Here is a 12,038-nt window from a genome sequence, read left to right as displayed (position 1 = left end):
GAGATCAAGCGAAGTCCAAGCAAGAAGATTGGAACCCAGCCGTATGCAAGATCACAAAGAAATGAGCTCACTATGGTGACCGGATGCAGGACCGGACGCTGCGACCGGACGCTGGGTGAGTGGCTTGGCAGACAGGCGACCGGACACTGGACCGAACGCTGGCGGCAACCGACCGGACGCAGGACAGCAGCGTCCGATCGATTACAGTAAGGTTCCAGAGCGGCAAATCTGCAACCGGACGCATCCGGTGGCAGGCGACCGGACGCTGGCCAACGTCCGATCAGTATATTGCCGGCTCAACGGTCGGGACGACCGGACGCGTCCGGTCAGTAGCAGTTTCGCTGGAGTTCGACCCCAACGGCTACTTTCTCAGTGGGGCTTATAAATACAACCCCCAACCGGCCATTTGAAGAACGTGGAGCTGAGGAAACATACCAAGGGTATTGATACACCATTTTAGTGATCTTCACATGCATAGTGCTTAGTATTTTATTAGGTGATTAGCATAAGTGCTTTGCGAAGTGCTTATGTTGATTAGACCACCGCTTATGCGCTTGCTCTAGGTGTATGCCTAGTGTTTAGTGAGGTTTGCATACCTCTTGCCACCCCGTGCTTGCGAGCACAAGTGTTATACATTGGAGGGGCTTGAAGTCTTGCGAGATCACACCAACCGCGTTTGTGGTGTGGCCGCCACCGTGTACCGGAGGGAACAAGGCCTGCGGCGTTTCGACCGGAAGCTTGATAGTGAAGACGGCGGGGAACATCCGAGAGAGGCTTGCCGGAAGGCACGTCGGAGACCCACTTGCGCATGGGGAAGGCCCGAGGCTATCCACGGAGTTACCCGACCGGGAGCTTGGCCCTTGTGAGGGATTCCTTACGAGGGGCTCTAACAAGGACTAGGGGGAAGCTTGCGCGCTTCTCGATACCTCGGTAAAAATACCGAAGTCGTCGACGGGAGTTTGCATATCTCTACCTTGCTCTTTAGCTTCCGCATTTACATTGATTACCTTACTACATTTGCGGTAGAGATAGCAACACACTAGCAAAACCGCAGTTGCACATTTAGATAGTTTATTTTTTGCATAGGTTTTGCTAAGGTTAGAAAAAGAGGCCATAGTTTAGAGTTAGATTTTTAAGTTGCCTAATTCACCCCCCCCTCTTAGGCGTCACGGTCCCTTCATAGGCCATCACCTAGGTCTGAGCGCGGCGCGGCCAGGCCATCGCCGGCCGGCGCGCCTAGGTCTGCGGGTAGCGTGGCCAGGCCACCGCCGGCCGACGCGCCCAGGGCTGAGGGCGGCGCCTAGGGCACAAGCGGCCGTCGCGACCATGGCTGAGGCCTGCGTAGCCAGGGCACAGGCGGCCGTCGTGGCCGCGGGCAGCATGGCGAGGGCAGACGAGGCCAGCGGCCCTTCAGGATCCGGCGGGGGCTCCATGGCGAGGAACAATGTGGTGGGCGGCGGCGTGGACATGAAACGACGGATGGAAAACCAAACGTCGGTCTCGGCTCATGCAGATGGGTACGTAAGGCAGAAGGGCAAAATGGTAAGTTTAGGTAGGAAATACATGTATTAGGAATTAAAAAGAGATGAAATACAACAAATGTCATGGAAATCAAGAACCCAATGTTTCAAGGGTTATTTTTACGAAGATAATGTTTGGAGTCCTATATTTACGAAGCGCGTTGTTTGGAGTACTAAATATGCAATTTTCTCGTGGTTGTCTTGCAACTTTTTTACAAAACAGAACATAAAGGACGGATCACTCGAGACTCAAGCATGAGCCTACGTGTACAAGTGGTCGAACGTTTGGGCGTTGGTGGTACTTGTACATACCAATATATGGCTGTTAGTCCTCAGATAGTCAGATGGATGCATTCCCTGCCCCGCTACTGCTGGCGTAGGTGGTCGAACGCTTGGGCCTGGACGGGCGCGAAGCGGGCGACGTCGACGCGCACGTCCTGCTTATTGAGGTAGAACTCGGTCATCTTGTCCCATCCGCTGCGGTGGATGGAATCCGGGTCCTTGATCGCCGGGTGCTCCGGCCCCAGCAACTCCAGCAGCGTGCTCTCCTCCGCGCTCACGACGTAGTCGAGGTACTTGAGCCCCATCTCCTTCGCCGGCAGGCCGAACTCCAGCGTCGCGATCACGTCCATCTTCCCGTACGGCACCACCTGGACGAGCACCGCGCCCGGCGGCAGGAACACCGCGTTCGTCAGCCCGACCCCGTGCACGCCCAGCAGCACGTCGAACGAGTTCACCGTCCGCGCCTGCGCGTCCACGGTCACGTCGCGCCGCAGGTCCACCGCCACCGCCTCGAACCCCGCCGCCTCCGCCGCCGGCAGTACCTCCTGCTCGTTCATGCACCGGCGGATGTGCCCTCGGTGGACCAGCAGCAGCCGCGGCCTCTTGCCCGGCTTCCGGACCAGGCTGGCCGGCGCGTCTCGCGGGAGCGCGTAGACCTCGCGCATGAACCTGGTGTTGAAGTCGGCCATGGTGAGGCGGCGGCCGCCCGGCGCCCTCCGGGATGATGCTCAGGCTGCCGTTGTGCTTGTGGATCCCCACGGTGACGTGCGGGAAGCACCGCACGTGGTGCGCGTCGTCGTCGACGTCGAGGTTCACGGTGTCGTACTTGCTCAGCCGCTGCAGGATGGTCTTGTACGCTGCGGGCCACCACGGCTTCATGTTGCTGATCAGGAACTGGACCTCGCCGTTGTAATGCCGGGACGCGATGAACAGCGGCACCAGCACGTCGCCGAAGTCGTGCCAGAAGTTGCCCGTCAGCCCGCCGAGCGCGAACAGGACCGCCGGTATGTTGTAGGTCTCCGTGCACGGCGCGGCGGCAGCCTTGTCCTCCAGCTGTGCGTCACGGTGACCATCTTGATGTCGGGCATGTTCTTGCGAGAGTATGGCCAGATCCTCCACTCGCGGCGCTCCGACCAGCTCGCCGGCACGAGGGTCACCGACAGGGCTGTGCTGTTGATGCAGACGTCGCCATCGACTTCGCAGGTTTCGGAGTAGGATCCCTTGGTGTCGTACACCACCTTGCCCTTCTCTGCTGCACACGACAAGAAGGCGGAAACATTCACCTGCTGCTTAAATAGCATAAGTGTTAACATTGTTCTTTTGAACTCGAGCTTTAAGTACTACCTTACCATAGAGATGTGCATGATGTGTTGATCACGAAAATACAAAGATATGTCTAAAAAATATTGTAACCTGTGGACGCTGGACCTGTCACCAATTAATGTTTTTAGAAATATTCCGTTTCTTAAATCCCACTAATAGAAACAGTGTTTTTCAGCCGGAACAGTGTTCTAGAAATATTTTGTTTCTTAAATCCCACTAATAGAAACAGTGTCTTAGAAATATTTTGTTCGGCTTATCCCATATCCGGCTTGTTCGGCTTCTTTTTCAGCCGGAACAGTGTTTTTCTCTCAAACATTTCAACCAAAACAGTGTTTTTCAGTCAATTTCAGTCAAGATTCAACAAGCCGAATGGGACCTAAGCAACTTATGCCTCTTTATAGTGAAACTTTTAATCTCATGTAGGTGCTTATAGAGATATGATATACGTGCATACATTCAAAGGATGTGTAAGCATGTGTGCATGTGTGACAATCTACATTAGTACTTTGTTCTACCAAAAATACCCCTTTTATTCCAAATTGCAAGTTATTCTAGCTTTTCTAAATACATAGCTTTTACTATGTATCTAGAAAAACTAGAACGGCTTTACAATTTGGAATGGAGGGAGTAGTATTTAGAGATGAGTAATGTTCATATTAAGTAACTTTTCCTACTACACTTCACTAGAAAATAAAAGTATTGGCACAAAATTATTTTTCTAGTAGTTTTATATTCATTACACGTGTGTGATCAACAATGGCATAATATTCATTATTTATTTGTAATCTTGTACCCATCCATTCCAAATCTTAAGTCGTTGTAACTTTACACTAAGTCAAACCTCTGCAAGTTTAACTAAGTTTATAGAAAAATACGTAAACACATACAACATCAAACAAGGTTCGTTTAACTAATACACCATAAAATATATTTTGATAGAACACTTATTTGATATTATAAATGTTAATATATTTTTCTATAAATTGGCCAAAGTTGGAGAAACTTGACTTAGGGCAAAGCAAAAATGACTTACAGTTTGAAACAAAGAGATTTTAATTTAACATGTATTGTTATTGTGTTATGTCATGTCTCACCAATTAAGAAAATATCTCCATGGTAGATAGACATATATGAAAAATGATATGCACATTGCTCCCACATGCAGGTATATGTGATATGCATGGCGGAAAAGATCTAGCTGTTACATTAGTACTTGAATTACAAAGAAACTTTCCCCATTTGCTCTCAACAGAAAATACAAAATGAATAACAATAAAACAATATGGCTCAATATATACATGTTGATGAATTATCCACCGCTACTACTACACAAAGTAGATTTATACTCAAGTCTTGGTCTCCCAGTGCCATTGTTAAGGATAAATGCAACTAAATGTATTGCACTTTACATGCATGTAAATGTTTAAAGTTGCAATTCAAATAATATTTTGATACAAAATACAATAGGAAAAAGAGAGAGAAAATATAGAAACATTGCTTTAATACAAGATGTGTATGGAAAATAAAAGTATCTACAAAAGTCATAGAACATGATGTATATAGGATCAAGATCAATCTATTCATATTATTAAAAAAAACAAGTGTCCGCTAAATTAAAAGCAAACATTATGGTAATGGGACATAAGCTCATATATTCAAGGGGGATGACTAAAGTAGATGAAACAAAAAGCAACCCATGTGACTAACTCAGTACTCACATCATATTTAGAAGTTATTTTAAGTTATTTTTCATAATGACAAAGATGGGTATAGAAAGCACACTATATTGTTGCCAACAATTGAGTCTAGATTTTATGAAAGCTTCTAGAATTTATTTTTCCCTTGACAAAAATAACTTGGTAAAGATTAATATGGATGTTTTTATAAAGGGGTCTTGAATTAGTAATAATAAGATGGTAAGCTAAGATAAAGCTTATTAGCTAACATATGTGGGCCGACTTTCAATTACTTTAATGTTAGTTATTGTGAATTGTAAACAAATTAATCTCAAATGTTAATTTAAGAGGCACCAAATGCATGTTATTTTGCCATGATCAAGAAAAAAAGCTAAATTTAATATCCGAGACGTTGGTGCCATGGTTCAAGTATTTGCCGCATGTTGACTTTGATCCCATCATGGCATCATGCTCATTTCTTAAGATAGGCCTCGTTGTTAGTATCTGACGCTGCTAGTACAGTGTTTGGCTGAGAGAATAACAGGGCACAGCTGCAGCCTGCAACAGCTGAAACAGCTGTGCCGAACATCCCTTTTTTTCCGATCATCTTGTAATATTTGACCAGAATCACTATTATTTGGTAACTTAGATCTAAGTAGATGCTAATCCATTACTCATAATCACGATTCGAACCTAGATCTAACTATTCTGACATCCAGTTTCTAATTCATTTCCCAACCATGATTTCATTTAGATCTGTTAAATTAAATCTGTACATAATAAGGTCGAATCCGGTGAGTATTACCTACTTCATCCGTTTAAAATTATAAAAAGATTTAAATTTTCTATATATATTATTTTTATTATATATTTGGATACAGTGTATATCAAATTATGTGTATAGTTAGAGAAATTTAAAACATTTTATAATTTGGAACGAAGAAAGTAGTAGGCTAGTATCCATTTCCATCTCTGCTACGCGTAAAACCCCACGTTTCCCCTGAATAGGGTGTCTGAACAAAGGATGCAAATTTGATGGAAACAATACGGATGCTCACTTGATCCATCTGAATCTTGAGCCGCCTGTTTTTCCGCGGTCTGAAGCGACGACTGTAAATTAAGCAACAAACAAGAACTGTTCGTCAGTTTATGAAGTACATATAGGAGAATGGCCACACTGGACACTTTGTGGTGGAAGCGCTTACATGTTTTACCAGGACCGTTACCCCTGTTCGTTTGGCTTATAAACCGTACTTTTTCAGCCAATGAACATTATTTTTCTCTCACAACAAATCAGTCAATAATACTTTCAACCTAGCAAACAGGGCTATGTCCATGATCCATTGCGCTACCGTAGCGGCAACTGCATATCAACAAGCAACAAGCAAGAACTTAACGGCTGTCCTCATCTCATGATCTGCCCTTTGAGATGGCCAATGTGCAGTGTGAAAGGATTCAGTACCGTTGAGGCCACTGCTCGCAGCTTGCTGCGAGAGGACAAGATAGGTAAGCAGCACGAAGAGGACGCCGACGACGAGGCCGACGTTCAGATTGATCGGCGCCCAGCTCTTCATGCTCTTCCCAGCGCGTCTCCTCGATCGAAGCAGCTCAGCGCTGCTACCTGCCGCAGCTGCCAGTCGTCGTCGTCGTAGTCGAAGTGTGGTGGTGAGCACTGAGCAAAAACGCGCAGTGACAGTGAGGGATCGGATTGGGTTGTGTATCCTAACGGGAACAGTGCTATTGGTGGGATATTTGTTTTTTTCCCGAAAAACGAAGCCAGTGGATTTTTTTTTTTTTGCCCAACTCTGCGTTGTTCGGTGGCGTACCATTGACTTAACAATGTCTTTCGATTGGTTTCTTTACTTAATCGGCTATATATCGAGTGAATTAAATGCTTCACAAGCAACTGTTGACTGATCTACACTAAAAAAAAATATTGACTGATCTAGAGATCGGAGTCCCACGCCGGCCTGATCAGCTGGGCTTATTGCCTCGTAAACGATCGTAAATTTTCAGTCAGAATAGTATTTTTCTCTCACACTAAACCAGCCAGCAGTACTTCTTCATGATCCAGCAACGAACGAGCCTAGCCAAACGAACAGGCTGTAGGCCACCAATGCTGCACCGGACCATAGTTTGTTTCCACGTGACTAAAGTTTAGTTCTGCCATATCGAATGTTTGATACTAATTATGAGTATTAAATTTAGACTAGTTATAAAATTAATTACATAAATGAAGACTAATTCACAAGACGGATCTATCAAACCTAATTAGTCTATGATTGACGAATGTGATGCTACGGTAAACATATACTAGTTATGGATTAATTAGGTTTAATAAATTCGTGTCATGATTTAGTTATAATTTATGTAATTAGTTTTATAATTATCTTATATTTAGTCTTGCTAATTGATATTTAAATATTTGATGTGATATAGACTAAACTTTAGTCTATGGATCAAGAGTCTCCATCGTTTAAGCTATTTTTTTAATAGTCTCCGTCGCTTGGGGTGGTCCTTCGTATATGGGCTCAGCCTAGGGATGAAAACAGATCGGATACGGACGGATATCACCGATATTACATTTGTTTTTATATTTTTGTTCGGATTCGGATTCGAATACGGATAGTGTCAACTATGTCGAATATGATACGATTGGATATCGACATCATAAATATGCGATTTGAGTATTCGAATACGGATACGGTATCGGATGTTGGATATCCGGACTCGGATACGGACAGATCTCAACCCCTCTAAACGGATTCAGTTTCAAATACGGTCGAAAAATATCCGTACCGTTTTCATCCCTAGCTCAGCCTCGCGTGCCCACGACTAGGGATGAAAACGGATCGGATACAGACGGATATCACCGATATTACATTTGTTTTCATATTTCTGTCCGGATTCGGATTCGAATACGGATAGTGTCAACTATGTCGGATAGGATACGATTGGATATCGACATCATAAATATACGATTTGAGTATTCGGATATGGATACGGTATCGGACGTTAGATATCCGGATTCGGATACGGACAGATCTCAACCCCTCTAAACGGATTCGGTTTCGAATACGGTCGGAAAATATCCATCCCGTTTTCATCCCTACCCACGACGCCTCAGATGGATCGTCAATAATTACGACGCCTTCTTCCCGTTTGCTGGCCTATTCGTTTGAACTTATCAGTCGGCTTATCAGCTAGAATCTACAATATTTTTCTATTACAATAAAATAGTTTCAGTCGACTTTAATACCAACCGAACAGGCATGCAAATAGAAGCTGCTCGACAGTGACGCCGAGTCACTCCACTGATGGATCACCAAAGAATCACCGTTCCGGAGAAGTTCGTGCGTGGACCGTGGAGTGAACTGGGCTCCAGATTGCTCCCCTTGAGGGCGAGCTCGCCCATTGCGATGAGCACTTGGCCGGAGAGAAAGTGATCGGCATGTCTGACAGTTGGTATATACTCCTGCTGTCCTAAAAAGAATATAATTTTAATGTCATATTTTATATAAAAGAGTATGTCAATTGATATTATAATACTAAACTCTAAATACTTATAAATATTATGGTGGAATAAATATTTCCATAGTATGCCTAGTAGTATTATAAATACTAATATTTTTTATTATTAGATATATGACCGTACGTTGCACCAGGGTCATAATTTTTTAAATTGAACATCACTAATCGGACACAGACACATGAGCTCCAAAGACTTTGTATTGGACGCGGAGACGTGGATCCGGTCTAAGCTGTTCGGCTGATGCTGTTTTCTTATGAGAGAAAAACACTATACCAAGACTGATAAGCCGTGCTGATAAGTTCAAACGAATATATGAGCTTCGAGTGTAATATGATTCGTATCAGACGTGGATGTACTCGTACGTTACAACGGTAAAAAAAAATAATATCGCTAAGTGTGAATGACTCGTCACTTAGAGTACTACTTGTGAGTTGCGACTGAGGACAGTGGACTGGCTAGATTGAATGCTACTACCCATCCTAGAAAAAAAACTATAATAATATATTTGAATTAAAGTCAAACTATGTTCAATATTGACTGGTCAACAAAAAAGTCAGAATTGAGCCTGTTTTTCAGCACTACTTCAATAATATTTTCAACGAATGAACAATGTTTTTCTCTCATAAGAAATCAACATTAGCATCAATATCAGCATCAACCAAATTTCAGCGAGCCGGATAGGGCCAATCTTGTCGGACAGAACGAGTACATCACACCAACCCAGAATCATGAATAGGTAGTATCCATGTCCGTTAAAGTAGTTTAAATTCGACCAAATTTACAGTAAATAATATTCGTATTTATGTATCTAAATTATTATGAGTAAAATACACTGGAGGTCCATTAATTTTTGGTGAGGTGTCATCTAGGTCCATCAACTTTGAAACTGCATTTTTTGGTCCATTAACTTTCGTTTTGTGTCATCTAGGTCCATCAGCTTTGACTCTTGCATTTTTGATCCATGAACTTTTTAAATGGTTCACTGCAGGTCCACGCATGCATGCACGCACGTCGGTTTTTTGCGTCGGTGGAGCCATGCCTGCACTCGCCGCCGTCGCTCGTCTGCCGGGTATGCATGTGTGTTTTCCTGCTGGAATCTGTACGTACGTTTGCCATCATACATTGGCTCTGGTTGCGTATGTATGTGCAGGTGATCTGAAATCGACGCGAGGGATGGCGAGGATACTGCTCCATGGCTCGCTTCACGTCACCATCTTTGGGGCAGAGGAGCTGTCCAACTCCAGCAGGCCCAGCAGCTAGGCTCCCGGGTTCCTCCGCAAGCTGGTTGAGACGATCGAGGACACGGTGGGCGTGGGCAAGGGCACCAGCAAGATCTACGCCACCATCGAGCTCGGCAAGGCCCGCGTTGGCCGCACCCGCACGCTCCCCGACGAGACGGCCAGCCCGCGGTGGTACGAGTCCTTCCACGTCTACTGCGCGCACCTCGCCTCCGACGTCGTCTTCACCATCCGGGCCAAGAACCCCATCGGCGCCTCCACCGTCGGCGTCGCCTACCTCCCCGTCCGCGACATCTTCGACGGCCACGAGGTGGACCACTGGCTGCGCCTCTGCTCTGCGGCGGCGGCGATGGCAAGGACCGCAAGCCGCTCGAGAGCGGCGGGAAGGTCCACGTCAAGCTCCAGTACTTTGACATCTCCAAGGACCGGAGCTGGGGCAGGGGCGTGCGCAGCGGCAAGTACCTCGGCGTGCCCTACACCTTCTTCTCGCAGCGGCAGGGGTGCAGGGTCACGCAGTACCAGGACGCGCACGTCCCCGACGGCTTCGTCCCGCGGATCCCGCTCGACGGCGGCAGGTGCTACGAGGCGCACCAGTGTTGGGAGGACATCTTCGATGCCATCAGCGGCGCCAAGCACCTCATCTACATCACCGGGTGGTCGGTGTACACGGAGATCACGCTGCTCAGGGACGGCGCCCGCCCGTCCAGGCCCGTCGGCGGCGTCACGCTCGGCGAGCTGCTCAAGAAGAAGGCTGGCGAGGGTGTCCGCGTGCTCATGCTCGTCTGGGACGATCGCACCTCCGTAGGGGTGCTCAAGAAGGACGGGCTCATGGCCACCCACGACGAGGAGACGATGAACTACTTCCAGGGCACCGACGTGCAATGCGTGCTGTGCCCGCGGAACCCCGACGACTCAGGGAGCATCGTGCAGGACCTGCAGATATCCACCATGTTCACGCACCACCAGAAGATCGTCGTCGTCGACCATGACATGCCGGTGTCGCGGTCGTCGCAGCGGCAGCAGAGGATCCTCAGCTTCGTGGGCGGGCTGGACCTCTGCGACGGCCGCTACGACACGCCGTCCCACTCGCTATTCCGGACGCTGGACGGCGTGCACCACGACGACTTCCACCAGCCAAACTTCGCAACGGCCGCCATCGCCAAGGGCGGGCCGAGGGAGCCGTGGCACGACATCCACTGCCGCCTCGAGGGCCCTGTGGCATGGGACGTGCTCTACAACTTCGAGTAGCGATGGCGCAAGCAGGGCGGCAAGGACCTGCTCATCCAGCTCCGGGACCTCGCCGACGAGCTCATCCCGCCGTCGCCCGTCACGTTCCCGGACGACCCCGAGACGTGGAACGTGCAGCTATTCCGCTCCATCGACGGCGGCACCGCGTTCGGGTCCCCCGACACCCCAGACGACGCCACCAGGGCCGGGCTCGTTAGCGGCAAGGACCAGAACTCAGGGGCTCTGCTCAATGCGTGGCCGGCGAGTCTGTGCCACCACCGTCCGCTGCTGGACCTGCCACGCGCCATGTCGTAGAGCGTCCCCACGAGGTACGAGTAGCTCGGGATGAGAAGGTCGTCGACGGCCGCGTCGGGCAGCCGCGTGGCGATGCGCCCCTATCATGATTCGAGCAGGGAAACACACATGCATGCCCGGCAGACGAGCGAAGGCGGAGTGCAGGCATGGCTCCACCGACGCAAAAAGCCGACGTGCGTGCATGCATGCGTGGACCTGCAGTGAACCATTTTAAAAGTTCATGGACAAAAAATGCAAGAGTCAAAGCTGATGGACCTAGATGACACAAAACGAAAGTTAATGGACCAAAAAATGCAGTTTCAAAGTTGATGGATCTAGATGACACTTCACCGAAAGTTAATGGACCTCCGGTATATTTTACTCAATTATTATATTACGAAAGTATATTTCATAACGAATCTAATGATATTTATTTTGTATCATAAATATTAGTATTTTTATAAGTTTGGTCATATTTGAAAGCATTTGATTTCTCGAGAATTGCATTCTTTTGTAATGGATGGAGTACCTCCGTTATTAAAAGAATGCAACTAATCCACTATGGGATGCCTGCGAGTTAAATTAGTTTAACTTTGACCAAATTTATAATAAATTAATATTAATATTTATGTTTTCAATTAAGTTCAACAAAAAATATATTTTATAATCAATTTAATAGCAATTATTTTATATTATAATGGTTAATAAATTTTTATATAATTTTAATTAAACTTTAAATTGTCTGAATTCTTGGGAAACGAGAATTGTATTTTTACGCCCTGTAAAGTGAGAAAGGAGGACTAGTACGATGCTTCGAATAAGTAAAATATGTTTCTAGTAGTAGTACTTGCCTTTGATGCCACAAACTAACGGCATGTCTGTTGGTTGGTTTCTGGACTGATAAGCTTAACTTGTTGTGAGAAGAAAACATTGTTGGCTGGCTGAT

General features: G+C 46.6%; 2 pseudogenes; one reads left to right on the top strand and one right to left on the bottom strand.

The window, feature by feature from the left end:
- Positions 1 to 1,885: 1,885 nt before the first annotated feature.
- Positions 1,886 to 6,375, bottom strand: LOC136454399 (alpha-1,3-arabinosyltransferase XAT3-like; annotated as a pseudogene).
- Positions 6,376 to 9,506: 3,131 nt separating this feature from the next.
- LOC136454398 (phospholipase D alpha 1-like) lies at positions 9,507 to 11,113 on the top strand (annotated as a pseudogene).
- The last annotated feature ends 925 nt before the right edge of the window (positions 11,114 to 12,038 follow it).

The sequence above is a fragment of the Miscanthus floridulus genome, chromosome 5 (genome assembly GCF_019320115.1).
Source record: "Miscanthus floridulus cultivar M001 chromosome 5, ASM1932011v1, whole genome shotgun sequence".
Taxonomy (NCBI): domain Eukaryota; kingdom Viridiplantae; phylum Streptophyta; class Magnoliopsida; order Poales; family Poaceae; genus Miscanthus; species Miscanthus floridulus.
This window is presented reverse-complemented; position numbering and strand designations above follow the sequence as displayed.